Source organism: Aotus nancymaae, unplaced genomic scaffold, assembly GCF_030222135.1.
Source record: "Aotus nancymaae isolate 86718 unplaced genomic scaffold, 86718_ANA_hifiasm-v0.15.2.pri h1tg000011l, whole genome shotgun sequence".
In the NCBI taxonomy this organism is placed as follows: domain Eukaryota; kingdom Metazoa; phylum Chordata; class Mammalia; order Primates; family Aotidae; genus Aotus; species Aotus nancymaae.
The window spans coordinates 61,837,630-61,862,375 of NW_026988422.1; the positions used below are offsets into that span (position 1 = coordinate 61,837,630).

The following is a 24,746-nucleotide window of genomic DNA, read 5'->3' on the forward strand; positions in this document are numbered from 1 at the left end:
GGAAGAGCAACTACTCAGGGAAACTGAGGCACACTTGTAGGTTAGAGTCCCTCAGTCTGCAAGGAGACACATACTTCCTCAACAGTGGCGAAGTGGTTTGGTCTGTTGAAGCTGTAAATGAGGATTTTTGTCTTTATATTAATTCCTGCTTCAGTTCTAAGGAATAACTCCTCTGAGGCTGGGGTAAGGGGAGAACTGAGCTCAGACACTTCCTCTTAGTTGTGGGGGCTGCAGCCTGCGCCTCGCTGATGATATCTTCTCAGCTGTTTGCAAAACAGTCAGGGAGGAGGTGAAGCCCTGAGATAGGCGGCCTGACTGTCTCTTTAAATGCTGGGGTCTGTGTGGGAGAGGGAGGGGCTGGCTCTGGAGTGCGTGAAATTCCTGGGCTCCTCCGGCAGTCTCAGGCTCAGCGCTCAGCCCTACACATCGCCTCTTGCATGCAACTCACTGAGAGGGAGAGGCAACCTGTCCTCCCCTCTCTCAGCCTCGGCATCTCCAGCCACCAAGGACCTGCTTTTCGCACCTCCAACAACCCCTCCCTTCTTCCCTGCCACTCCCTCCCAGAGAGAGAGGAAAAGAAAAGGAGAGAGAAAGATTCTGGAATTTGAACCTCCCCAAAGAGGAAACATACCCAGCAAACTCAGTTGATTAAACATCAAACAGACACACAGACAGATCCCAAATCTTCTGTTCAACTGGAAAGGTAAGGTTTGCGGGCAAAGGAAGGCAGGCAGGGTATGAAACAACTCAAGGTTCTCGTCCGTTCTGGGAAGAGGCTGTTCCTGAGAGGGTAGAAGTTTTCAGCTGGGAGCGACCAACCTAGATTCTTTTTTTTTTTTTCTCGGAATGCTGTATCCGCGAGCCTTGGCTGACTGTGGAAATGGCTTTTCAACTGCCTTTCTTCTTCTTCAGTTTCTCCTGGAAGTTGGACCCTTTTCCTCCAGGTGTTAGAAAAGTCAGAGAATGTTTTAGATTTTTACCTTTTTTTTTTTTTTAAGTCTTTCTCCTATTTGCTTGAATTGTTAGTCTGAAACGATGTGTGCTCATCACTTCATTTTGGGCAGATACTTTTTTTGATATTTTGTAACCACTTTCTCTCTCATTTATTCATTTATTTATTTGGGCTGGTTAAAATGAGAAACAGAAGGGACGCTCTGAGGATTACAAGAAAATAAAATTGAGTTGAGACAGGGATTTCCCTAGCTGTTGAGGAATTGGGGTGTATGTGAGTGTGTGTGTATGCCTTTTTTTTTTGAGAGGGTGTGAGGAGGTGGTTCTAGAGTCTAAAAATTCAGGTTGGACTCCTGTCTTGTGAAGGTGGGCATACTTGGAGAAGGTGAAAAGGGAGTGTGTATGTGAGTGTGTGTGTGCGCGCGCGGGTGTGTGCTCCTGTTTGGATCGGTTACAAGGGAATCTTCCTCCACTGCCTTCCATTTGTTTATATTAATGATTTAGTAGCAGGCTTGCCTGAAAACTTCCACTCTGTGTAAGCACTGTGGGTTTTGCAAGCTCTCAGTGACCTTAAAGCCTGGTTCGATGTATTGTTTTTTCCAGGCATTGTGCTGTACCCAGAGTTTCAGCTCTTTCCCTCTCTCTTTTTTAACCACAAAACTTAACTGCTTTAGAAACATCATCCTGATGACAAGGAAAAAAATGTGTCCCCCCACCCCCCATCCCTTCCTAGGCCAGTGATGTAATACCAACCTAAGGGCTTGGCTGCTTTGCAGGTGACTTACCCTGTGATTACTTGTTAAAAAAAATAAATAAAAATTTCCCTTCCTCCATTAAATGCCTGCCTCTTTTAATTTGGATGTAGAAATATCATCATGCGGTGAGAAAATCATATTTTTGCTAACGATTACTGGGGTTTAGGCAAAGTAGGGTTCCTCTTTTCTGATCTTTATTTTTAATACTTTTTTTTTTAATGCAAAGGTCAGAGATCATTGAGAGCTAGTTTAGGATGGAGCAAGACAGAGTCAGGGCAAATAAGAGAGCTGGTAGGACACGAGCTGTCTTCTCCCCGCTTCCTTCGGTTCCCGCTTTGGGGAGATAGTTTTTCTTTTACCACTACAAGCCACCCCCACATTCTTCTTTCTCTCCCTGTGCTGGGTCCTGTGGATGGCCCTGGGAGGCAGAGGGGGCACTCCTTATCACACCTGGAGGACGGTGTAGTTTTGGGGGTCAGATGACCGTTTGCCTTTGTGATGAAGGTTCCAGTGGAAATTTGAACTCCCAGCGCTCTGGGTGACTTGGTACCTAGGATAGTCTATCTGGGAGCACCTGGAGGTTAGTCTGGGGAGCCTGGAGAACTAGCTCTTTATTAATTTGCTGTTCTGGGTAGAGCCTTCCTTCATCGTTCAAGGGCTTCTGCGTCGCCTTTCAAGTTAAAATGGTCCCGCTGGTTACGATGGGCAAGTTTACCTAAGGGCTACTGGGTACGTGGCAGAAGGATGGAGGGGAGCAAGAGGAGGCAAGGCTGGTATTTATTTTTTAATCTTCGGGCTTAATCTGCCTAAGTCATATGGGACAAACGATATTTCAGACGGGTGCTGGTTGTGCAGATATTCCTATTGTTTGATTTTTCTTGTTGTTGGGGAGTGGGGTAAGGGCTCTTGGCCCATTTTCTGCAGCCTGGGGTTCATCCTGCGAGTCAGTCTTCCTTCTGGAAGAGGGGGAAAAGGCTGGACGCTGGAAGTTCGCTATTAAAGTGAGCAACAGGGCTGGGTTTATTTTTAAAAAACAATTGGACTGTGCGAATGCCCTTTTTCTGGAGATTTCTGGCCCTTTCTAGTGAAATAATAATTTTAAAAAATTGCTTCTTAAGAAGAGGAAGGGGCAGAAATGAAAGGGAATCTAGATTTTGAGAGACAACTACGTCTTTGCTTCTCTGGTAGTTCCCTGTTATTAATTATTGGGGATTTGACGGGGCTCTGGCCTCCGTTTTTGTTGATTTCTTTTTAGTGCTGCGTTTCTCCTGACTATGTTGTTGATTTGCTGCTTATATAAGGGAAAGGATGTATTGAGGTGGACTGATGCTTGGGGTTTTGAGATCGGCTACTGAGATTGGGTGGCGATTGGTGTGTTTGTCGATGTGCATGGTAGGAAGGTCTTTTCTTTTGGGTGGTAGGGGATGAGGGAATGGTGGGAGAGCGGTAGATGAGATGCTACAGCAAACGGGGATGTGAGGGGAGACGGAGGTGAGGTCGGAAGTCACCGGTTTGCAGAATTTCTCTTCTGCACCCCTCTTTCTCTCGCTCCTTGAAAAAAATCCATTATCTATAAAAACACATTATTTTTCAATTGGCCTTTTAGAGAAAAAAAGAGAGAGGGAGGGGAGGGGTTAATTTGGTGAGGGGGCTTGGTTGTAATTAGCCCACTGCTGCAAAACTGAGATACAGAAATCCATCGGCACCAGCTTTGGGGGCACGGAGAGGCAGCGGAGAGATGGGGGACGGGTCGTCAGTCTTGGATGAACAGTGGAGCGGTCGGGTTGGCGTTTGGGTATTGTGTGTGTTTGTGTCTGTGTGTGTGTGTGCAATTTTGTCACCCCACCACCGATTTCCCCCTCCATCCTCCCCCAATTCTGCCATGATCTTGCCTTCTATTTCCACACGCTGCTCCCTCCACCCTAGATGCATCCCCCTTTCTCCAGCCCTTTCCATCTTCATGAGAAAATTCTGATTCTGATGGCTCTGCGGCTCTTTTTTTCCTTTTTCCTTGCTTTTTTTTTTTTGCAACACAACAGTGGTGCGATGGCCTTTCCTACATGCCACACGGATGCAGGCTTCTGATAGGAGGGCAAAGTCGGCACATCCACACACACACCGGCACACGCTCTTGCACACACACTCTCTGTCACATACACAGGTGCCCGAGGGCTTCATTTTGCTCGGTTTTATTCCCCTTAACCTCTTTTCCCACTCTACCTCCACCATGGCTCCTTTTCCCCATCTTCGCATGGGGACTGCAGTCACGTTAGAGCCTCCTTTTCTCTCCGCAACCGCAGTCTTCTTTCTTCTCGCCATGATTCTTTCCCTAAAGCTGTAGTGTGTCGCAGTTCATGGGATTAGCATGTTGGAGAGTCTTTGTGGGAGGGGACCTTACAAGCAGGGGATTGGAATGGGGGTAGATGACATTAATAATTTTTTTTGAGACCAAATAAGCACCCAGTGATAATGATCCAATTTAACCATCCATGAAATATATGTTTGCGGTACATTGGAGGAAGGTTATGTGGGGGAGGCAGAGTCTGACTGGGTTACCTCCAGGGAGATTTGATGCCTGGACGGTAGAGCCACAGACCCCTCCCCCCCATACACATGTGTGCTCTGTCTCACACACACCAACACATACAGCTCTGATCCGTGGGCTGTGTCGAACCAGAGGGCACTGCAGAATATCCCAGAGAGTTGTCATGGTTAGTTGGGAGGATGGAATGATGTCTTTGTCCGACCCAGCTCTCCTCTCTACAGACAGTGCCGGGTCTTGAAATTCTTGGTGGCCTTTGTGTTGGTTTACGGGTGGGGACTGGAAGGGTGTTTGTGTTTTGTCAAGCACCGGCGTGCCTCCAATTGGACAACATGCGATTGTCAACACTGTGCGTGTGGTTCAAGCAGGAGGCTGCCTGCCTCTTTGTGTGGTGTGGCTGTGCTTGTTGGATATGTGTGTATCCAGCATCCTACAGTGGCTCCGGACAGGTGTGGTAGGGATCGGGGAGGAAGCTTTCCTTCCCTCACTTGGGGGAGGAAGGCAAGAAACAGGGGTGGTCAGTGGGGGAGAGAGGGGAACAGAGTCCTCAAGGTAGTTGAGAGGAGGGGAGAGGGGAAGAAACTGCTCCTGCCTGCAGCAGGAAGCCTCAAATGAGATCTGCACGTCCACCAAGTGAACCCGTGGGTGGGTTGCTCATGGATGACTGGTGGGCGGATGCAGATTGAAGGGGGAGAAGGGCACGAGGTGGGCGCAATTGAGGGTTTTCCCCGCTGCCTTGCCAGAGCCTGGAGCTGAGCTTAGGAGAATGGCCCTGCTCCCCTAGCATCAGCCACCTTTTGGGCCACTCGGCCTTGTTGGAGGCTGCAGCCTGAAGGAGCTGAAATCACCCTCGGCCGTGAGAGCAGCCCAAGCCGCTGTTTTCTCTTGGGCTCTGGCTGCCTTCACTACCAGACGCCATTTTCCCTTTTTCAGCTGAAGGTGTGTCCCTCTTTATTAGCAATTATAAGTGAAATTTGAAAACATGTTGCCTAAAAGAAAAACAAAATCCTCAGAGCAAAATGCTGATTGTCCTACCTTTCTGGCATCCCTCTCCCTTCCTGGGGCTGACCTTGAGGAGTTCGGGAGACAGGGTTACATCATTGCTGGAGAAAGGGGATAAATGGGGAGTAGGATGCATTAGAGGCAAATTATTCGTACCCAACGCAGAGAAGAGATTGCTCTTGGTATCCCCCAGCCGAGTTCTCCTTATATGACCCCTCGGGTGTGGATGGGAAACTTGCAAAGGAAAAAGCGTTCCTTCCAAAACTCACTGCCTAGAAACGTGCCGGTCCGTGCGTCTGCTCTTGCTGTGGTCCAGCACCTGCTGGGGGAATAGCGGTCGTGCTGCAGCTCTGACCCTTGAGGGCCAGCTCTGTTGCTCTGCGGATGAAGCAAGTATGTGCTGTGGCTGGGCCAGCCGCAGGTGGCCATGCTGAGCTCGGGGAAGGGACTATGCATGGGGCCCGCTCCCAACCCTTTCCTGTAGGGTGTTCCTCAAATTGTACTCCTCAGAGAGACCTTTCCTGACCAGCTTTCTAAAATAGTCCCCTTACCCCAATCCCCTGGCTGCTTTCCAGCCCATGACTCTGTCTTTAGTTTTAGTTGGTTAAGCACTACTTAATATCATATTATACTATGGTATATTGAAACGTTTAAGATGGAACTTGTCTGTTTACCCCCCTAGAATGCAAGCTCTGAGAGGTCAAGGACTTTGTGTTCATTGTGGTGTTCCCAGTGCATAGGACGTTTCCGGATGCATAGTCGGTGCTCAACCGATGTGTGTTGATTGGAGGAAAGAACCACATGCATTTAGTGTTGGAGTTTTCTTCTCTAGTACTTGGGTCCTGTCTTCTGGGCAGGGTGGACTTTGCCTCTGGGTGTCTTAGCCCTGCCTGAATGTCTAGATCTGCTGGAGAAATCGCAACATGCTAAACTTCAGTAGAGTTTAGTAGAAAGGGCTTCTCTATCCCTGGCTCAGATAACTCTGCCTCCTTTGAGATTCCTCTAATATTAGTAATCACCTTTCTCACCATGACTGTACTAGTAGTAGTTCTCGTAGTGATATAGCTATCATTTCTGCAGTAGTTGCTATATACAAAGTTCTCTTCCAAGCTTTTTTTTTTTTTACAGTCAGTATCTCATTTAATTCTCCAAGCAACTCAGTGCAGTATATTATTATTACCTGAGGAGACTGAGACTTAAAGTTACCTAATAAAATGACAGACCGAGGATTTGAATTCAGATGTCTCATGCCAGAGCCCAAGCATGGGACCCTTATATTATAGTGTTAGAGGAAAAAGGGAGATGAATCATCCATTATCTTATTCAGTGCCCTCAAATACAAATGACAAGATGGAGGCCCAGAGAGTCTACATGGCTTTTCCAGAGTTATACACCATGTTTGATGCAGAGACAAAACTAGAATCCAGGTTTGCTGGCTGCCAGGGTAGGGCTCTTTCTACTCCATCATGCTGCCTCCTGGGTTGTGGGCACTTTCCCAAGGGCATTGCAGCTGCTGCTGTGGCGGCTGCCTGGGGTGCCCTCTTAGTTCTCCTTCTTCATAGGGGAGTGAGGTCTTGTTGGGGCGGGTGGGTGGTAGGTGTGTCTCTAAGGAAGGCACACCTGCAGAGCTGGAGGTCAGGGTTTCATGGCTAGAAGAGGACTGGTGGGCTGCATTCCAACTGAGTGCTGGTTAAGGTTGTCCTCTGACCTTCCCAGAGGAGGAGAAACTGGAATGGAAGAGGACCCCCATTCCAGTGGGATGCTCAAGGTTCTGAATCCCATGTAGCTCTGCCCATCAAGAGTACTATCAGATGCAGCAGAGGCTCCATTCGGAGATCTAGGCAGCTGGCATCTGGATGCTGATGACCCTGGGAGCCTGTGGCTTCTCCTAGACTGGCCTAGCCTTATTTCTCAAGAAGGGAGGCATGAATCCAGACACTGGCCCCAGTGTGCTTCATTTGTGTTTCCAGAGGCTGGTTGGGGATGTCATGATGTCATACAGTATGGGTGAAGGCTTTCTACTGGTCTCTCTGTTCCTCTCTAGGGTTGGCCTTGACCTTGAATGGGAGAAGGATTAGACATTCTAGACAAGTATGAGTGTGTGCTTTTTTTGCAGGGGTGGGTTGGGGCCAGAGCAAAGTGGATTCTGAGAAACAAGGAAGTCTTACCTTTAGCCAAGACCTTGAAGCAGAGCATGAAGGCATTTCTGCCTGACCTTGAGGTGGTGTAACCAGACGCCCTGGTCTGGGGAGTCAGTTCCTGTTTAGGCCTTTGTCCTAGTGTAATTAGTTACTCTCGAAAGTGTCCTGGTTTGGATGATAAAATACATGGCCATCCTCTTTCAAGACAATGTCACACACTTTCTCTTAAAGGAATAGAGAGAGGAAGGGGGCATACTACAGAGGGAAATCCAATTTTAGGACAGGAAGGTGGCTGGGAGTACAGCCTTTCTCCAGCTGTACTTTCACTTGCCCCCACTTTCTAAAGGATAAAAACCTGGATCTTCCGAGTATTCCGAGTATTCCTCCTACCAGCATGACTACTACTTCTCTCCCAACTACTCTTACTCCCATCCAAGTACTAACCAGGCCTGACCCTGCTTAGCCTCTGAGATCAGATGAGATCAGGTGCATTCAGGGTGGTATGGCCATAAACCCAACTACTCTTACTAAAGCTGCTTCTACTGGCCAACATTTGAGCCTGACTATGGGCCGGTTACTATGCTAAGCACTTGACATACATTATCTTTTTTTTTTTTTTTTTTTGAGACGGAGTCTTGTTCTGTCACCAGGCTGTAGCGCAATGGTGCAGTCTCGGCTCGCTGCAACTTCCACCTTCCGGGTTCAAGCGATTCTTCCACCTCAGCCTCCTGAGTAGCTGGGACTACAGGTGCGTGCGAAACACCCAGCTAATTTTTGTATTTTTAGTAGAGATGGGGTTTCACCATGTTAGCTAGGATGGTCTCGATCTCTTGACGTTGTGATCCACCTGCCTCGGATTCCCAAAGTGCTGGGATTAGAGGCGTGAGCCATCACGCCTGGCCTCATTACCTTATGTAATTCTCCAACAATCCTGTGATGTGAGTGCTATTATTGTATCTGTCTTACAGATAAAGTAACTGGGACCTAAGGAGGTTAAGTAACATGTCTGAGGCCACTTGGGTAGGGTGATGAGGTCATGATTCAAACCCAGAGGGCCTGGCTCTGAAGCCTCTGGTCTTAACCACTGTGCCACACTGCCTCCCTGGGCCTGTCCTCTGGTCCCCCAAGTCTGGAAACTTGATTCTAAGAACTGGCCCATTTGCCAGGTAGACAGCTCACTCACAGCTCTGGGGACTTGCTGAAGGTGCTGCTGCCAGTTAAAAGCATGTCAGGCTTAGGAGGAGGGGGCTGCTGGCTGGGGAGTAGCACCGCTGGTTGTCTGATGGATGGCACTAAGGAAATTCGGTTTCCCAAGGTGTCCCTGTTACCTTCTTCCTTGCTTCATGCACCTTGTCTGAGGAGGGAGTTGAGGTGGTTTGGGATGGTGATGGATGAGTAGAAGGTAGAAAACCTGAAGCCCATTGTCTCTACTTTGCTCTGTGGCCCTGGACCTGCATGGGCCAGCCATACATCCCATGGCCCTTGCAGCAGGGATTGGCCCTCGGTGTGAGATTTTGGTGAAAGCACAATTATCCAGCACCCGCTGTGAGCAGAGCATTGTGCTCTGCTATGTTTCATTTAGGTGGGTAGTGTCGTCATTTATCTGTTGAGGAAACTGGTGATCAGAGGGGTTAAATCACTTTTTTAGGATTACACAGTGAGATACTGGGTCCACACTTGGGTCTGAATCCAGGGACTCTGCCTCACCCTCCATCCTGAACCATGGAGAAGAGGAGGTGGGAATTGGATCATCTAAACTAGTAGTGAAAGAGAAAATATGCTAGACAGAGGCCTTCCAAACAGCTCCTGAGGTCTGGATAAGAACTCTGGGGATCATCATCCTTATCAGCCACCTCTGGGCCTGCCCCTACCCCCCACCCACCCAGGGGAACACATCTGTGGAGCCCTGAGCTGGAGGGGTGCTGGTTCTGGTCTGGAGAGAAGGAGGAGCTGGGACTATGCACAGCCTCACTGTTGGAGGCGGGACGTTCAGAAGGAGTTATCTCCTTCCCCCTTGGAGCAGGGAACACGTACGCTGACAACATCCCCTACATCTGTGTTGCAGAGTAAAGGGTGGGAAGGGATGCCAGGTCTGCTGCCTGGATACAGGGAGGGAGGATGCATGGAGGTAATGGGAGGGATCCCCCAGGCTGGAGGACTCCAGGGAGAAAGAAGGAACTTTTTCTTGGTGGAGAGACAGGGACTAGGAGAAGAACAATTTTCTGACTGAGGGGATGGTCTGCAGCCCCCGAGCTGATCTGCATCAGCTTCATTGCAGTCCCATTGAAGACTGTTTATTTTTCCAATAATGTGTTAATTAAACATCGATTTCTGGGTGGAGGAAAGGGAATTGGATTGCCAGAGCTAAATGGAGTGAGGCAAATGGGGAGTGGATGAGAGGGGCCCCAAGCTGGAGTCAGCATTCTCCAGTGGCACCCCAGGAGGTGCGGAAGGGAAATGGGGCTGCCTCTTCCCCTGGCTCCAAATTTGGAATTGCCAACTCTCCAAGAGCCTTCAGGAGGCACCTTTTTTTACTTCTTGGATGCCAGGGCAGGTGGAGAGGGCTCTTTGCTGAACCTCAGTTCAAGCGGGGAAGAACAATTATTCACCTTCGTCAGCGTCTTTGGTTTGTAGAGACTGTGTACCCAGCCTCATGTTTAGCATATGACATATTGTTTGCTCATCTTTTTTTGTTTTTGAGACAGAGTCTTGCTTTTGTTGCCCAGGCTGGAGTGCAGTGGCTCGATCTTGGCTCACTGCAACCTCTGCCTCCCGGGTTCAAGTAATTCTGCCTCAGCCTCCCAAGTAGCTGGGATTACAGATGCCTGCCATTACACTTGGCGAATTTTTTTGTATTTTTAGTGGAGACAGGGTTTTACCATGTTGGCCAGGTTGGTCTTCAACTCCTGACTTCAGGTGATCCACCCACCTCAGCCTCCCAAAGTGCTGGGATTATAGGCGTGAGCCACCTGCTTTCAAAAATAAACACAGGGGAGGGCACTTTTATATTTCTACTTTGGAGATGTGGAAACTGAGGCTCAGAGAAGTAACAAGTTCAAGGTCAAAGACGGCAAAGTTTCACAAGAAAAGGGGTCCAAGAGGAGTTGAAAGTATGTGAGGGGCCGGGCGCAGTGGCTCATGCCTGTAATCCCAGCACTTTGGGAGGCTGAGGTGGGCAGATCACGAGGTTAGGAGTTCAAAACCAGCCTGACTAACATGGTGAAACCCCATCTCTACTAAAATACAAAAATCAGCCGAGCATGGTGGTGCATGCCTGTAATTCCAGCTACTTGGGAGGCTGAGGCAGGAGGAGACTTACTTGAACCCAGGAGGTGGAGGTTGCAGTGAGCGGATCATGCCATTGCACTCCAGCCTCCTGGGCGATAGAGCGAGACTCCTCAAAAAAAAAAAAAAAAAAAAAAAAGGAAAAAAAAGAAAAAAAAAGTGAGGTTGGAAGAATAGCCACCTAGAGGCCCAAGCCCCTTTAAAGGGAAAAAAAGAAAAAAGATGAAGCATCCAGTAGTAACAAAAAGAACCATTTAATATTTTCTTATTGGCTAAGATTGACTGAGCTAGCAGCTGCATTAAGTTAAGAGCTTTGCACGTGAAGTTGGGAGGATTCTGTGAGTAAGTGTTAGGTAATTATTCCCATTTACGGATGAGGAAAGTGGGGCTTGGAGGTGTTAACTATCTTGCCTGTGGTTGCAGAGTTGGTAAATGGTGGAGCTGGAATACATTTCTGTAAAAATGATTTTGAGGCCTCTTTAGAGCTGTGTTCTGTTGTCCCACACACTGAGGATGTAGAAACTGGCTCAGTGAGTCCCCCATGACTTCTAGGAAATAAAGATGTGGCGATCTCAGGATGGATCCTCTGGCCAGATCCTGGGCCCCAGAAATCCCAGGGTCTTGCAGTGTGGACTCCACCACCCCTTTCTTTCTCAGCCCAAGGAAACTCAGGCCCAGTCTCTGGTTCTGGGGTGTTTGTGGTGGTTGGAGCTGGGAGTTTGAGCTGTCGTCCTCAAACTTTGCTGCATATTGAAATCACCATATTAAAATCCCAAACCCATGCTGCACATCACACCAATTAAATTAGAATCTTCAGAGGCAAGACCCTGTCCTCAGTGTATTTTAAAGCTTCCAGGCTTGCTAACTGGTAGTTTGGAACAGCCTCCCCTGCAAAGCACGTGTTGGGAGGCGGGGCATCTCTTCCAGAGTTAGATAAGAAGTGTGGAGGTAATTGGTCACACACATGTAATATCCAGTGGGGCAATGCTTATAGTGTATCGATCGGTTTTCTTCTCATTAGAATAGCAGCTTTCAGACTTCAATATGCCTCGAAATGCCTAGGGAGTTTTTAATTTCATTTTATTTATATTATTATACTTTAAGTTCTGAGTACATGTCCAGAACGTGCATGGTGGTTTGCTGCATCCATCACCCCGTCATCTACATTAGGTATTTCTACTAATGCTATCCTTCCCCTAGCCCCCCATCCCTCGACAGGCCCCAGTGTGTGATGTTCCCCTGCCTAGGGAGTTTTTACAAAACACATATCTGCAGGCCCCACCTGTAGACCTGACTGAAAAGTTTTGAGTTGGGGCGCAGGAATCTGCATGATACGCACCTTCTGTGGCTAGGTGAGGTGGGGTTCTCTAGAGGTAGCCCGGGTCTCCTTTGTTCCGTGTGCTTGTGAAGTCCTCTCTCCTGGCGGGAGGGGGGCAGGCTGAGGACACGGGTTGCCATGGTCACCTGTTGCTGTGTGAGGTTTGGTCTCTTTTGCTCAGGACTGGCTGTCCATTGCTGACACCAGAAGGCCAGTTTGCCCGGCTGGGGTCCCTGCTGCCCGCTGCAGTGGCTCTTGCAGTGCCTTGTGTGTGGGCAGCCCTCAGGGAGGAGAGAATGATCCCAGCCTAGAAATTCAGCAGACTCCCTTCTCAGCTTAAAAAAAACTCAAAGTACACTCTGCACAACTTGAGTGTTCAGGAGCCTGTCAGCAGCAACCATCCTGAGTCTTCCCCGTGGGATTGGTGAAACAGCTTCTTTGGGGCTCATTTTAAATTTTTCTTCTAAGGCTGTCAAAAAATAGAGAATAGAGTGCTGGAAGGGGACCTGGGCAATCATCTGTGCCAATGCTAATATTCTATTCATTTTTTCATTCATTTGTTCATCCAGCAGATATTTATTAAACACCTATTAGATGCAGGCACTATACCAGGTGCTGGAAATACAGCGACCATCAAGAGAGACATTTAGTTTATCCCTGATGGAATTTAAGCTTAGGTGGAGGGGCAAACAGTAGACAACACAGTTAAGCTTATAATTACACATTATGATGCATGTTCTGAAGGCAAAGTACTGGGGGGCGGTGAGATTATAGAGGCCTAATTTAGAATGATGGGGCCGGGGCGGGGGAAATGATAACTAAAATTCGTTGAGCACTCACTGTGTGCAGGCCCTGTTGTATGGCTTCGCAAGTATCACCTCATTTAATTTTCACAGTGAGTCTTGGAGAAGAGGTAGTGTTATTATCGTTGCCTTGTTACGGAAGGGGGAACTGATGCGTGGAGAGGTTCCCAGTGCAGAACTAAAACCAAGGGCTATGTCGCTCTCCTACCCTTAACATCCCACCGAGATGTTTTTGCTGAGAACTGAAGTACACATGAGGGTCAGAAAAAAAAAAAAATTAGGAAAGTACTGATAATTCTGGCCACGTCTGGAGCTCTTAGATGCTGAGCACTGTGCAAAACACTTTATTAAATTATCTCTTTTTTTTTGTTTTGTTTCTTTGAGACGGAGTTTTGCTCTTGTTGCCCAGGCTACAGTGCAGTGGCGTGCTCTCAGCTCACCGCAACCTCCACCTCCTGGGTTCAAGCAATTCTCCTGCCTCAGCCTCCCGAGTAGCTGAGATTACAGGCATGCACCACCATGCCCTACTAATTTTTTTGTATTTTTAGTAGAGATGGGGTTTTTCCATGTTGGTCAGGCCAGTCTTGAACTCCCGATCTCAGGTGATCCACCCGCCTCGGCCTTCCAAAGTGCTGGGATTACAGGCGTAAGCCACCGCACCTGGCCTATCAAAATTATCTCACCACATCGCTTCAGCAGCTAGGATAAGTAGGAATTCTTATCCCCTTTTTGCAGGTGAGGAAAACAAGCTTTTGGCAAGTTCAGTGACTTTCAATAGGAAGCAGCTGGGTGTGGCAGAGCTGAGTCTGGAGCCAGGGCCTCTTGTCTCTGGGCTTCTGTCTGTGCGATGGCACAGTTCACAGACGGTGGACCTCTCTGTATCCTGCCCTGTCTAGGGCTGCCCAGACCTCACCTGCTGGGTAATGCTAACCATGGCAGGTTGAAAGGCAAGGAGGCTCCCCGACAGTCCATTGGCTCTTGTTCTGGGCCAGGGAGAACCCAGAAGAAGGATGAAACAGCTGCCCCTCTGTGCTGAAAGGAAGCTTCATTTTTATTCCTTCTGGCAAGAACCATCAGGCCAGCCTTCTTCCTGGTCTGCTTTGTGCCCTGGAGACTACAGAAAATGACTTTTTCAGGTGACTACCCTCTGTTGCCTTTTTTCTCTCCTCTCCCCTTTCATCCCTAGTTGCTAATTAGTGAGATGCTTGTTATTTGCAGTTTTGTCTCTCACTCTGTGTGGTGCCTACTGGAACACCCTCCCTGCCTGCTTGCCCCAAACTGTAGTTCCCTGGTCCCCTGAGCTGACCAGTAGATATGAGCGTAGGTGGGAAGAAGTGCAGGGTCTTAGTTACAGACTCTGTCTAGAGCCAGGAGAAGGAGGCAAGGAGGGGAAGAAAGAGAAAGGAGATGTGTCAATGGGGCATTTATAAACTATTAAATTCCTGAAAGGTTTGCCAGGAAGTGGAGTTCGTTTCTTTGATATCCATTCTCCGTCCTGTGGGTTAGTGAGTCTGCACATGGGGACAGTTGCCCCGTGAGATGGAGGTTCCTCTGTGTTCTGACCAAAACCTCTTCTGGGGTTTGAAGGGCGAGGGGAGAAGCTAGAAGTGGGCTGGCTAGCTTTTTGTCTGTTTTTCTTCAGGTCTTGGGGTAAAGGGAGCTGCCTCCATACTGGGCTCTGATTCTGTTGAGACGAACATTTGAAAGCAATAGCTTGATTCTCCAGATTTCTGAAATCAAGATAGAAAAGGGAAGGCGGGGAAGCTTTCTCCAAGAAGGGGCGGATGTGTGGGAAGTAAGAAGGTTGCCTCGTGTGTGGGTTGTAGAGTTTGGATGACAGTCACTTTTTTCTTTTTTGGTATATATAATCATTTATTTATTTATTTTACAACAATTAACTCCTTACAAAAGTGAGTTGATGGTTTTCTTATTACAAAATAATATATACTTGTGATAGAACATTAAGAAAACACCAGAAACAAAAATAAGTCACCTGTAAATCTCCCCACTGAAGATAACCGATGGGAGAATTTTGATATCTGTCATTCCAGCCTAATTTCGAAGCATCCGCAATCCAGGGTGTGTTATTTTGTTTTCAAGGAAGTTCATTCACTCATTTAACAAGTACTAATTGAGCGCCCACTTGATGCCAGGCACTGGCATCGCATTTTGGAAGCTGTCACACTAGCCTGATTTTTCACATAAAGATGCATCACGAACACTTTTCCACAACAGCCACTCATGTCTTTGAGCTTCCAGATTTAGCTTTTGGGTGTAATGAGGCAGTTGGCAAATTTTGGCATCTGAAGTCTTACGTCTTAAGAGGGAAGGAAACACTGCAGGGCCTCTCTGTCTTTGGTATCTATGGCAGTACCATGTTAGACTCCTGGAGAGAAAATGTGTCTTTTTACTCAGAAAATAAGCAAGGGACAGAAGAAGGTTTAGAGGGTGGGAAAGACTCTAACCTTTTTATTTCATATTGGCATCTGGCATTTCTCCAAATGAGAGGTTTAGAGAGGCAAGATTCCATTTTCCTACATGGAATCTTGGCTCCATAGACAGTGCATAGAACTTTAAAGTCTGTGGCTAGCTCACCTCCAGTGTAGAGATGAGGGCGAGGAGTGGCGAGATGACATGTCCAAGGACACACAGGTGGTTGGGAGTAAAGCCGTGTCTGGAGCCTGGGGAGCTGAATTAGGGAGTTGCACAGGAAGTGGTGCAGCCCTTACTGGGTGGAGGGAGGAACCCTACTGGTGTTGCTTGAGTTTGGATGCTGTGCTTAAAGGAGGTTTGTGATACAGATTTGATTTCATCATCTCTGAGATGTACATCTGAGGCTGTATAGAGGCCTGAGGAGTGAGAGAGAAGAAGGGAATGCCTTCTGTAAAGCCACTGCTACTCATGGACCAAGCTGGTCCAGCTGGCACTGTGTGGGCTTCCACAAATTCAATTCTACAATATCTATTGGGGACTTCCTTTGCCCAGGGTATTGTATTGAGTGCTAGGAATACAGAGAAGAGTCATGGTTGATATTCTGTAGTGGAGGGTGATATGAATGTATGTAATCACTGCAGGAGGACTGGATCTATTATAGGATAGAGGGAACCCAGGGGTTTCCATAGAGGGAGTAATGACCTCCCATGAAGGGAGTGTGAAGAAGGCTTCCCCAAGGAGGTGGAATTTAAAGAACATCAGCAGATGTGGAGAGAAGGACTAAGGATGACAGGTCAGGGATATAGCATGATGAAAGGCAAGAAATTGAGGGATTCCCCCAAATACACAGGGCATCAAAATTTCCAGCACATGGGTGGAGGGCTGAGTGAGAGTTGGAGCTTGAAGGGTGTGCTGAGGCAGGTTTTTGAAGATTCACTTAGGAAGATCCCTATTATAAGAATCCTACCTTAATCTGGCTTTATAATTGAGGAATTTGTAGGGGATGGGGTTCACATAAGTAAAATGTCAAAGAATGGACCTCAGCTTTGGTTTAGTTAGGGGTGCCTGATAGCATCTTGGCCTCAGACGGGCTCTGCTCATGGGAGTGACATGGTTCTGCAGCTTAAGAGCTCACACCAGCAAACCTCACCGTCAATATCTAGAGAGAATGGCTTGTCCCCCATCCACTGAACAAAATTGTCAGGCTTTATTTTGGTTGGACCAATTTGGATCTCGTATCCATCTCTGGGTCAGTCACAATGGGATGCTCATGGACATAGACCATGGGTGGGGACTGGAGTGGACTTGGGGAGATGCAAAAGAGTGAACAAAAGCATTTGGACTTTAGTCTGTGTGTCCTTGGAGCATGGTATGTATTGGTCACTGGGATGGCTTGTTCATCTTTGTGATAGGAGTGGAACTCCAGGGGTGGTAATGTCCTTGGATTTGGCAGAATTAGGGACAGGGAGACCACTGCCTGGCTGACACTGGCTCTACTGTCTCAGCAGAAGCCACCAAGCTGGGCCATTGAGCCAGTTCCAGAATCTGGTCCATGGAGGTACATCCGATGCATCTTGGCAGTGGGCAGGAAGGAGGAGAGGCAGAGGGAAAGGGTGACAATAAAGGACTCAGCCAGTCTTCGTTGGTCAACGTTGTTCTCCTGTGGTTTTCATCACTCTTTAGAGAAAGAGGCTAAGAACATTTTAGGGGAGCCTGAGGGTTGGTGCTTTCTGCAAAATGACTCCAAAGGGCCTTGTGGCTTCCCAGGCAGGGCCTGAGGTGCAGGAACCTGAGTTCATGCTTTATGAATTTGAGTCTTTTATTCTTTTTGCAGTGTGTACATGCACAAGTCCTCTAGGATTGGCTTTGATTGATAGGTGCCTTTGCAACATTACCATTTCCTCAGGGATCTGATGTCTTCAGAATCACTGTGCTGGTCCATTTGTATTTAGTGGGCCCTCACTGGGCTGTTGTGTGCTCTGGACTGTGTTTGGAGAATTAATTTGCTTTATGCTTCAAAGTCAATCGGACCCTTTTTGTTTCCGCTCCTTGAAGTGGCTGTGGAAGCCTTTTTACTAGGGGGTTCCCCCGCCCCTGAACTGGCAAAAGACTTTTCTGACTTGGTGATTTTCCTCCTATGTATGGATCTGTTGAGGTGGCTGAAAACTAAGCTGGAGTAGGGGAGATGAAAGTGGCAGGATGGTGGTGGGAACATGATGCTGCCTGATTTCAGATGGCCACACTGATCTAGCTGGCTTTTGGGGGAGCCCTAGACTTGGGAGAAAGGGGATGCTGGCAAAAAAACTTTGATTATCAGCTTTGTCATTACAAGCCATATGACCTTGGACACTTGGATTTTAAATTTCAGTAAACAGTCATGGAATACCTGCATGCCAGGTGTATCTTGGACATGCACATGCTTCTTACTTTGAAGTAGCACCAAGGTGACAGCGAGCATGAAGCTCGGAGCTATCGAAGGGGCTACTTTTGCACACATTGTGCCCAAGCTTTTCTTGTGCTGTCCAGATCCTCAAGAAGGCCCATGAGGCAGGTAAACAGAAGCTCCGAGAGGTTAAGTAATTTGCCAAGATGTCTTAGCGAGTATGTGAGATGTAAATCCAAGAGATGTTTTGGTGGTGGTTTTCATTTTTTTACCCCCTCAAAGCTTGCAACACTCTGGGTTTCAAGATATGAAGGGAAAAGCATGAGCTTTGGGGTCACTCATGCACACTTGGGTAACTCCTTGCTTCTTATTTACTAGTTGAGTGATTACCCCCTGAATCTATATGTCATTCTGTATAAATTAGAGGTAATACCATAATCTTTGTAGTTGGGGATGGCTTAGAATCAAGTGACTTGTGCAAGGTCATCTAACCTAGTGGTTGGTGCAGCCAGGATTTGTACCCACGTGATCTGATGTCAGAATCCACATTCAACACTTCACATCACTCTGGTTTTGGTATATAGGAGCTGTGGCCACAGTAATAATGATGGTGATATTTGTTATTTTGTGTTGGCCAAATGCTGCTAATAGGAAGTCTTTGCATCTGGTAGTGGATGGAGCAGGCATGGAGATTTTCTTTTCATTTTTCTCTTTTCTTCCTAATAATCTCTAGCAGGGTTTTCTTGAAAGTAGGAGTTGAATAAGTGAGAATTGGGCTAAGTGAGCTATTTTAGTTGTATTTTTTTGAGGGTTGGTGGGGGATGTGGGGTAGATTGAGTCAGGAGATACGAGAAATTATCAGATAGCTGAGTGGAATATGCTGGCATCTTTCATGTGTACTATGGAGGAAGGGGAGTCCCTAGGTAGAGTTGGGGAATTTAAGCTCTAATTACAACTTCACTACCAATTTACTGTATGCTCTTTAACTTTTCTAAAATGAGTATTCGGTAAATTAACATGTAGGGAGCACTCATATGCCCTGTGACTGTCCTCCACATACCCCTGTAAGGCTGATGTTGTCACCCTGGCTTTAGAGATGGAGAAGCAGGATGGAGGGATTAAATGGCTCATGGCTTCCCAGCTAGTAAGTGTTATATCCGGGACCAAACACAGGACTGCAGGATTCAAGGCCTTTCCCCTTTGGATACTTGTGTTTAGAAAAGCTTGCCCTTTCTACATAATTTGCAGACTCTTAAAAGATTCTAGTCTAACTCCTTTCCTACCCCATGACAGTTGGGAAGGCCGAGGCTTAGAGGCCAAGTGAGATCAAGATCCCATAGTGGGAGGAGCCATCTGAGATTAAGGTCATGGGATCTCCAGGTCATGGGATCTCCAGGTCAAGGTTACCTCCCAAATGTAGGGCAGCCACCTGGAGCGCAGATGTGATCCCAGGGAGGGAACTGGAAAGACTGACAGGGCATTAGGGATACAGTGCAGTGTTTACAGCCTGATTTCTGGCTCATTGGAAGACTGGGGGGCAAGTCAGGAAACCAAGGCAGAACCTACGTGCAAGAGCTAGACAATCACTTTGGGGTCAGATGCCATGGAAAACTGGGTAACAAGAACAATTGCAGATCTTGTGAGAAGGCAGAGTGGAAGGGGAAGGGGAAGGTATAGGCTGCTATGTCCATTGAGTTCTTGGCAGTGTGGTTATTAGAATCCAGATTTCTTAAGGCCTAAGACATAGACTTTGGAATCAGAGCAGCCAAGTGTGAATGCAGGTGAGTTCGTTCTGTGTGTGCCAACTTGGGCAAGTAATTTCCCCTCTCAGAGTCTCAGATTTGTCATTTACAACGTAGGAATGGAGTCATACCTACCCCACAGATTCCTACAGATTAGCTGGGAATATTGAGGAGTTGTCGGTAAATTACCTACTTCAGTGCTCTCGGAATGATGACTGGCCTGGACCTCTCACCAAACTCACTTTGTGTATGCACCTGCTTGATCACCATCTCTACTTGTGTGTCTAATTCTAATTCAACTCAAATCTTCCTTGCTTTAACATCTTTTGATTTTACCTCCTGCCCCAATCTGCTCCTCCCAGACTTCTCTATTTTAGAAATAGGCAACTCCACCCACCTAGTTGCTCAGACCTAACAGACTTAGAACAGTTTTCAACTCCTTTCTTGCTCTCACATCCCACATCCAATCTACCAGCAAATCCTGTCAGCTCTGCCTTAAAAATGGACCTGGAATATGACTATACTTCTTACCTCTGTGGTCCAAGCCGCCCCCACCACCACGTGCCTGGATGACTGCAGTGACCTCCTTACTGTGCTCCTGCTCCCACTCTTGACTCTGTACATTTGTTTCTCCACTCAGCAGGCTGGAGTGATCCTTTAATATGAAGGTCAGATCATGCTATTCTGCTCAAAACCCTCTGCTGGCCTCCTGTTCCATTCTGAGTAAGCCCCAAGGTCTTAAAGGCCACCTGAAGTGTCCCACCAGGCGTGGCCCTGGCACCCAGCACTTTCCTGTCCTCCTCCTCTTCCATTCTCTTGCCTCCTCTGACTCAGCCATGCTGGCCTCCTTGCTGCCCCTTGAACTCTCTGAGCCCAGTCCCACCTCCAAGCCTTTATCCTGGCTGTTTTCCCGGCCATTTTTTTTTCTTTTTTTTTGAGACAGAGTCTTGCTCTGTCACCCAGGCTGGAGTGCAGTGGTGAAATCTTGACTCACTGCAGCCTCCACCTTCTGGGTTCAAGCGATTCTCCTGCCTCAGCCTCACGAGTAGCTGGGGCTTATTAGCATGCACCACCACGCCCAGCTAAGTTTTGTATTTTTAGTAGGTATGGGGTTTCACCATGTTGGCCAGGCTGGTCTCAAACTTCTGACCTCAGGTGATCCATCCTGGCCATTTCATTTTCCCAGGTCTGTGCATAAATGAGCCTCACTGTGCTAGCCTCCCCCAACTACCCTTTCCACAACAGCACTTTCCTTCCCCAGCTCTCTGGTCATCCTTACCATACTTTTTTTTCATAGCCCTGGCCACCATCTGACATGTTACACATGTGTTTATTTTGCTTATCACCTGTCTCACTTGCATAGGGCCTCCTCACCCTGAAGGCTGCTTGGGGCTTTATCTGGTTCACAAACAGCACCTTGTACATGGTGAGCCCTCAGTGAACACCTGCTGAATGAACAAATACCTCTCCTTCCCTCTTCCACAACTGAGGCACATTGTTACGTTGGGTCACTTCTTGCCTAGTCCTTAAGGGCCAGATAGGAATGTCTCACCATTCTATCCTCAGTTCTCTTTCAGGAACTGCCTTCCACAGACAAAGCCTGGAACTTTAAAAAATAGTTTTTCATTCTTTCTCAGGAATACATGTCCCATGTGCATTGCAAAATGACAACACACACAAAAACTAGAAAACAAAAACAAATTTCAGAAAACAGAAATTCAGAGAAAAGAAAATGAACATCATCTGGAATTCTACTTCCCAAAAAGAACTGCTGTGACAGCTGATGCCCACCTTTCAGGCTTTCCTCTAAGTCACAGATTTCTTCCCGGGAGAGGATTGGGAGGAGCATTATACAAATGAAGCATATCATTAAGGAAACTGGTGACAGAATGACAATGACAACCAACAGTGTTGTCCTGTAGGGAGTGGCGGTAATGGGAATTGGAAGAATACGGCTTGTGTCAGTGACTCTCATTTATTTATTTATTTAGAGACAGAGTCTCACTCTGTTGCCCAGGCTGGAGTGCAGTGGCGCCATCTTGGTTCACTGCAACCTCTGCCTCCTGGGTTTAAGCGATTCTTGTGCCTCAGCTTCCCGGGTTGCTGGGATTACAGATGCCTGCCCAGCTAATTTTTGTATTTTTAGTAGAGATGGGGTTTCACCATGTTGGCCAGGCTGGTCTCAAACTCCTGGCCTCAAGAGATCTGCCTACCTTGGCCTCCCAAAGTGCTGGGATTACAGACATGAGCCACTGCCCTCAGCCAGTGACTCTCTTTTATATATGAAAGGAAATCGGTTTGTTTCTAACCAGGTAAGGGTCTTATGTAAGGGAAGTCAATGAGATTTCCTCTGAAAAGTACAAGGAAAATTCATTTTCCCTTGTTTTTCAAAGCATGTACTTGGATAGAGCTTTAAAACCAGAAGACCTGTGTTTTTCATTGCAAGCAAATTCACAACCGGTGGGGTGTGGGGCTGGGCCGGGGGATGACCATTGGCGAAGGACTAACTCACATGTTCCAGAAGATTTACACATGGTAGTTAACTCGTTGCTTTCTCACGTGACCTTGTGAGGTGGGGATCATGGGTTGCTTTTCACAGACAGAACATGGAGGCTTAGCGAGGTTTCATGGCTGCCCAGGTCTACACCTTCAGAAGTGTGATTTGAACCCAGACTGACTCCAGAGCCTGCGTTTGTGACTGTGATGAAACATGCTTCAGAGCAGTCAGAATGGAGGGGCAGATGGGCCCACATGGAAGTGCATTTGATGAGGCTGTGGGAGGAGGCTGGGACCTTCCAGGGGAGGACCTCTGCAGGCATTCACCCCCACTGCAATACTCCCTTTCCCACTGCTCTCCACCCTGACCCGGAGTGGCTGTGTGACCAGTGACTTGGAAAGCCCAGTTTCATCTCTTTGGCTTCTCAGTTTCCTCTCAGGCATGCCTAGGGCTGCCATGATGGAGGTGGGAATGTGGAGGTGGTCCCATCAGTGTGATCTAATGAGAAAAATCTTGAGATGGAAATGACAGGGGAATCAAACAGACACCTAGGTCACCCTTTAGCTCAGGCCTCTTGTCGCAAGTACCTCCATGCAGATGGGTCAGAGTTCCAGAAACTGAGATGAGCAGGGGATGTTAAATCATCCCTTCTCCTCTTTGAGCTGTGTGCCAGCTCCTGGGTATCTGGCCCTGGTGAGGCGGGGAGGGTTGTCTATTGAACTCATTGAAATCATGCCAGCTGGGCCAGTGGACTGAGGCACACAATCCTGATTGGGGGTGCCATGAGGCCCCTGTGGAGAGATCTGAGCTATATCCCTGCCCGCTTCTGCTGCCCGAGTATGTGTGTGTGTGCATGTGTGCAAGTGTGTGAGTACAGAGTGTGTGTTGTCAGGATATTGTTACATTGCCTAAGGGCAGGAGATGGCTCCTGGCTATTCATACTGCTCAGATGTTAAACTGAGCTCAGATTAAACTGATACTGACACTCAGATCTTATCCATAGAGTGAGGAGATGCCGGTGGTGTCATTGTCACTCCTGAATTTTGAGACCTGAGTGGGAAGGAGGGAGAGAGGGACTCTTCACTGGGGTGATGGTGCAGGACTTGGAGTGGGGTGTTTATTTATGCTTTAGCTGGGTAGGAGACACTGAACTCACCACTGCTCCGCAAAAATAGCCTCTCTATCAGTTCTGTTTCTCAGGAAAAAAGAAAACTTCTTGGATTTCATTCAATTCAACAAATCTTTATTGAGTACCTGCTGGGTCCAGACACTGTAGTAGGTGCTGGAGATGGAGAAGGGGTAGCAGTTGTGGGTGACAGCTGGCAGAGTGAAGACATATTTTGGTGGTACTGTTTGAGCAGAGTTGATGATGGATTGGGTATGAGGATGAGGGAGAGATCAGTGTGGAGAAGGACTTCCTGGGTGTTGATGTGAGGAGCCATCAGAAGCTTGACACCAGAATTCCTCTCCCAGGGAGGGTGGCATGGCTCCAGAATGCTGGGGCAGACTTCAACCCAAAAACTACCCAAGAAGGGCAGGGGTAGGAGAGGCCCTTGGAGGTGTCAGCCACTGAGCATGAACCTTTGCATTTTTCTCTTTCTTACAAGAAGTTATCATTACCCATACTTTCAAATTCTTCTCAATCTGCCCAATGCCCTCTACCTTCCTGATACCCCACCTCTAATGGAATGGGAGTACGGGAAGAAGAAATGGACTTATTTACAATATTTACCAAGCTGAGAGAAGCTTCAGAAAGCCTGTTTAGCGTGGGGCCCCCAAAGGCAAAGAGGTCCAGGTCCATTTCTGAGATAGTGGATATCATTATTGCAGACGCTTAAGGTTCTTGGGTAGAGCTTTAAGGCCATGAGACTTGTGTGATTCAGTGCAAGCAGATTCATAACTAGTGGGATTTGGGGCTGGGCCAGTGGATAAACTTTTCTTTCAAACAGTTATGGAATATTAGTGCTAAATTAAACTTTGGAGCTTGTCTCATTTAACCCCGCATTCTGGAAACACTTGAACTGAATCTTGGAGAGGCTTAGGTTTGCATAAAGTCACACAGCAGGTTGGTATGGCTTGGCATCCAGACACAATTTTGCTTAAATAACTCCATAAGTTTGGGTAGGGAGGCTGGAAAAGCACCACATGAAGGGCTCCCAGAGAGTCAGGGCAGTGTTCTTTAGGAAGCACAGGCTAGGCGGGGAGTCTGCTGGAGAGTAAGGGCTTATGTCTTACAAACAGAATTGGCTCCTTCTTTTACTAAGAAACTTGATTGTTAAGCACAAGTGGGACTGAAGAGGCCAATTAGGTGTGATTCAAAACCATGCAGGCCAACATGGTGAAACCCCATCTCTACTAAAGATACAAAAATTAGCTGGGCGCAGTGGCGCACACCTGTAACTCCAGCTACTGGGGAGGCTCAGGCACGAGTGAGCAGAGATTGTGCCACTGTACTCCAGCCTGGGTGACAGAGTGAAGCTCTTGTCAAAAAAAAAAAAAAAAAAGTATACCTGAACTGGCCAGAAGACAGAGTTCAAGGTTTGGCAGCCCCTGCCCTTAGAAAGCCCTCCTGCCAGGCACTGGAACCATCAATGCATGGTGCATTGAGGGCTCTGCCTTTCTCTCCCTGTGTCTTACCCGCCTGTCCTGCCAGATGTGGTATCATCGTGCTTATCCTCCACGGCTGGCTGCTAGGCTAACTCTCCCCCTCTGCATCTGGACTCTGACCCATACGGATGGAAAGGGGGCTGTGTCTATACTCTATCTAGTCCAGTGGAGGCAATGCACACTGGGTTTGGAGCAAGGACATGGCGTGCAACCCACATCGGTCCCTTCCATCTGTGTGATAAGGATTTTCTGGGTGCAGTGGGCCGAGCACAATAGTGAGAAGCCAC

General features: G+C 47.7%; 1 protein-coding gene across 26 annotated transcripts in view; it reads left to right on the top strand.

The window, feature by feature from the left end:
- Positions 1-413: 413 nt before the first annotated feature.
- Positions 414-24,746, top strand: part of NRXN3 (neurexin 3) — a 1,680,301-nt gene continuing 1,655,968 nt past the window's right edge. For 24 of the 26 annotated variants that reach the window (XM_064375089.1, XM_064375093.1, XM_012476808.3 and 21 more), the window contains exon 1: positions 414-703. The gene's annotated coding sequence lies outside the window, so the exon portion shown is untranslated. Of the gene's footprint in view, positions 704-2,204; positions 2,287-3,023; positions 3,099-24,746 lie in introns of those variants that run through there. The other 2 variants (XM_064375080.1, XM_064375079.1) reach the window with 2 other exon arrangements.